Source organism: Dreissena polymorpha, chromosome 4 (genome assembly GCF_020536995.1).
Source record: "Dreissena polymorpha isolate Duluth1 chromosome 4, UMN_Dpol_1.0, whole genome shotgun sequence".
NCBI lineage: Eukaryota > Metazoa > Mollusca > Bivalvia > Myida > Dreissenidae > Dreissena > Dreissena polymorpha.
In genome coordinates this window covers 142,509,102-142,513,892 of record NC_068358.1, presented here as the reverse complement: position 1 = coordinate 142,513,892, position 4,791 = coordinate 142,509,102, and positions in this window count along the sequence as shown.

The window sequence follows — 4,791 nt, the reverse complement described above, 5'->3', positions numbered from 1 at the left end:
ACGTTACAATGAGAGGTGCGTCTGTACGACAACGCGATACGGCGTCATAACTACAACGGTTACGGCGTCTTTTCACAGTTTGTTGACGATACGGGACGTTGTTAAAATAAATGATTATAACGGTAATTTTGAATAGTTTTGTATGCGTAAGTAAATGTTTATTTAAATACGAATATTGTGTTCCTCTTTCAATATAAAGAAGTGAAACTCCAGCTGCTGGAGCAGTATTGAATTTTCATTAAAAACAATTAGTTGGTCCTTTATTTAAGGCAAGTGACCGATTGCCCAAACAGTACAAAAGAGCACAATACAAACCAACATAAACACAAAATATGAATAAAGCTGGGGTCACCGCCTTGGAACGGTCAATGCAAAGCATTGGGGGTTTAAACCTGGTTATAGAGCGCTCAACCTCACACTCGGCCCAGCAATATTCATAATACATTTAAGTGTAAATAAAATTTAACGTCATAGCATTGTAACTCAAATTAAACAATAATAAAAGGGAATTAAAACGCATTCAATTTAATTACTATTTAATTACTCAATTGCATCGAAGATACAAGAGTAACAGAATTACAACTTTTTGACGAACGATCAAATAAAACTATTAACAATTGTCTACTACATTCCTTCTTTATAGAAAAGATTTGAGAATATAGAATCATAGAGTTAATACCTCAGATAATCATCGCGCAAATACAGGAAGAAGCAGAAATAATGGGTGTAAAAATTCCATATTACATAGCTTGGTTGTTTATGTGACTGCTAAACAAATTAAAAATAATTAAATCAAACAAGAAACGCCTATCAGAGAGAAAATATAAATAAAATGGAACATTATAAACCCAATGACCTATGCATGTAGATTACAACTGGGAAAGTCGGTCGTATGACGTCACAAAAATCCATAATGACATGAACAAATTCCAAGGGCAGTACTAAATAAAAATATTTATGGGGCTGTGCTTCTAATAAAACAAGTTTAGGTGATTTAATATTAAGAAGCCAATGAATAAAAATGGTAATTCCATTAAAGCGACATTATTGGAATCAAACAGTATATAGGTGTTTTGACAACTGAAGACAGAAATGATTTGATGTACGATTTGAGTCCAAATGTAGTTTACATGCAGATTTGTTCATACGACACAATGACACAATTTTATTCAACAGTGAAAAATGCCTATAATGTAGTATTCATGCAGATTTGTTCATACGACACAATGACACAATTTTATTCAACAGTGAAAAATGCCTATAATATCACTAATGATTCCAAATTTTAAGGGAAGAAAGATATAGTGAATCGAAAACCATCAAACACGTTTCTTTAAGTGTGATTTATTCCTATGTTATCGATAAAATGGAAGTTTTAAAGACCTGTATAGACAACTCATAAAGTCATTGGAATATAATTCAAAGTCTGACATTAAACAGAAGATAATGCAAACAAACGTAAGCAAGAACGAGTATTGAATCAATCTTATCAAGATCTGTCTCGAAAATAACTGCATGTAAGTGTAACGAGCTAAATTTTGATGAATTAAAGGGTCCTTTTCACAGATTTTGGCATATTTTGAAGTTTGTCATTAAATGCTTTATATTGATAGATGTAAACATTGGATCTTAAAAGCTCCAGTAAAAAATCAAGAATAAAATTTTAAAAAAGGAAAAAAAAGTAGCCGGTACCAGGGCTCGAACCAGTGACCCCTGGAGTCCTGGATTAAGTCTGAAGTTAAAACGCACGGCTATTCCGCCAGGTATGCATAGTCTAAGTATTTTATACGTTATATAAGCAATCTTCTCAGTTTCGTAAATTTAAACGACAACAACAGAACTCTCCAAATTATTCAATCGTTTCGCGTTGCAACGCTTAATAATTTTTAGATGGTCGCTTAGCGACCGTCTAAGGTGGTTAGTCAAAAATTCAGGTCGATACGGCTTAGCTACTAGGAGCCCAATACCCGCTTACTACGCGTATCCGCGCGAGAAAGAGTTGTATAATTTATGCAAGAGGTTTGAGTTCTCCAATTATATTTAATCACAAATGGAAACATGATATTAATATCGTGTTAATTGTAATGTTCAATAGTTTCGAACGGTTCTTTTATAGAAAAGAATCAATAAACAATGATCGTATTGTCCGTGTCGCGGAGGAGATTGTTTATGAATGAAGAACATAGTCCACTTTCTTCAGCGTCTTCATGACGTAGTATTTTTGCTCAGCCTATCCACACATTAAGGAATGATTTCCAGACGTGCTGACCAAGTACGGCAAACATTGTGGTATGATCATTTAATGATTTTCTCTTATCGTGACACTATACAAATTTCGCTAATGATTGTTTTCTCATCTTGGAGGCGAAAGTGAAATTCTGCGAGATGGATTGTAACGCGTAATTGTAACAGGGCCACAATTTGTGTCGTTTGAGCATACAGATAGTAGTCCGGAATTCCTTACACTGAACAGTGCTACATCATTTGAATTGAGCACATACGCAGTGATGTAGCAAAAATTCAGAGGTTGTATCTCGAATCAGCTTATAAAATATTCGAAAATATTCATGCGTGTCTGTTGACGTTATGTAAAAGTCAATAATATGAAAAATGAGTGAAACAGCTATGCCTAAAAGCGCATTAGTGCTCTATAGCCTATGTTTATGTCAGCGTTGTTGACACCGTGTGAACTGCTCGGGTAACAAGTTAAGCATAAACAGCAATGTTTATATACTTTTATTCCTCCATATACAAGATACGAAGATTATTGTATATTTTGAATTTGTATATGGTGTCAAAAATTAAAAGTTTTGTACACGGAACTTTCAATATGAAGTTATATTCTTGGTGAGATAGTTATTTGATATTAGTAAAAATATTCCTTTAATATGATGGTGACTGCAATTTTTCTTTATATTAAGTTCTCATTACCATTTTCATCATACTTTCTATGCTTTCAGAACGTCCAAAAAGCATGTTGTTTTTATTTTGTCTAAGTTATTTCTATGAGATAATAAGGATGATAAAAAGTGCACACAAAGCTCGACTCGTGCGCTATGACACACACTTTATAAAATTGAATGGCGTGTGTTATTTCAAACATGCGATTGATTTTGAAATATGAATTGCGTGTTAAATTATGCAATAGCGAACATCTTCAGTGCCTTCGGCGCTTTGATTAGGTTTTCAAATCGTCAAAAGATACATATAATGGCTATATTGGACTATGGTAAATGTTCAGTAATACTGTTTCCTCACAAATATCATAACTAAAACGAAAATTTGCGAATCTGAAACAACTTTTTTCAATTTTGTCAATTTACCAAACCGTGAAAAGATCCCTTTAAAATGGTACGGCGTCTTACAGAGAGTGTAACAGCGCATTTACTTAAACATGTTTAAGGTTACGGTGTAGTATCGACGGGTACTAGAGGTTTCGGTAAATAACAAGCTCGGTAAATTGTATTTATATAGTAAATGTTGTGGAGGCTTCGGTAAAATGAATCTTTGTAGAGGTATTCCTACAATGAGGTGTCAATGCCACCTATAATTGTCTTACATCAGGGGCATATATTTGCAAATTGGTGATTAATTTTTAATTGATTAATTAATGCAATGCCTACTGGAAAGAATTTAGGGGCATGCAAGGATTCCCAGCTTTAGGTATGAACAAAATTCCCTGATTTTTCCAGAAAATAAAAATTCCAGGTTCATTATTTTGACCTATTTCTTGTTTTAAACATCCTCAATAAATATATATAGGTGCATCACAGCTGCTATATAAACAGAGAGAAAGAGAGAAAGAAGTAGGTATTTACTAATACATGTAGTACACGAAGATACATGTTTACTAAAAAGCCACCATAGCCAAACAGATGAATTATTGCTGTTTTTTTTTTTTTTTTTTAAAGGACTTTTATACACATGTCGCAAAAGTTTGACCAAACGAAATTCCCTGATTTTTCCCTGATATAAGGAATTTTTCTCAAATACCCTGACTTTTCCCTGACTGGAAAAAGTGAAAGTCTTTTTCAAGGTTTTCCCTGATTTCCAGGTTGGCTGGGAACACTGATGAATAAGCTACCACTGAACTTTAAAAAAAGAGTAACTTTAGGTACCAAACCAAAAAATGTAGATTGAATTTAAAATGTAACTTTATTGAAAGTCAATTTACGATTTAAATAAATCAATACTATTTTTTTAATATTATTATATGCATTTATTAAAAAAACATAATAGTAATAATAAATGTTGATTTAAAGGGACTGTCAACCACGAATGACGAAAAGATAAAAGTTCTAAAATACCGTGTGTGTTTTTTTATTATTAGTTTATATTGATTAAAATTTCACTACTGTTATATTTCATTACTTGAAAAAAGTTCATAGTTTCATTATATTCGGTAATAAAATTTCGCGATGTGAAATCGCAAGTACATCGTGAAAATAGGTGACATAACGATATACACACTATAAATAACGCAAGTAGATTGATCATTTGATATATAAAATATATACACTTCACAACGCATGCACAAATTGCATTCCTGGGTTTACCACGTGACGATGATGATCAATATACTGGCGTCATTTATAGTTAACTGGTAGTTACCTGGTAGACATACCCAGTAAAATATATTATCGAATATACTGAAAATATGAAAACTTAACAAATTTTTGCAAGTAATGTAATATACCAGTCGTGATATTTTAATCAATATAAACTAATAATTGTAAAAAAAATACGGGTTTTTACAACTTTTCTTTTCTTCGTCGTCGTGGTTGACAGTCC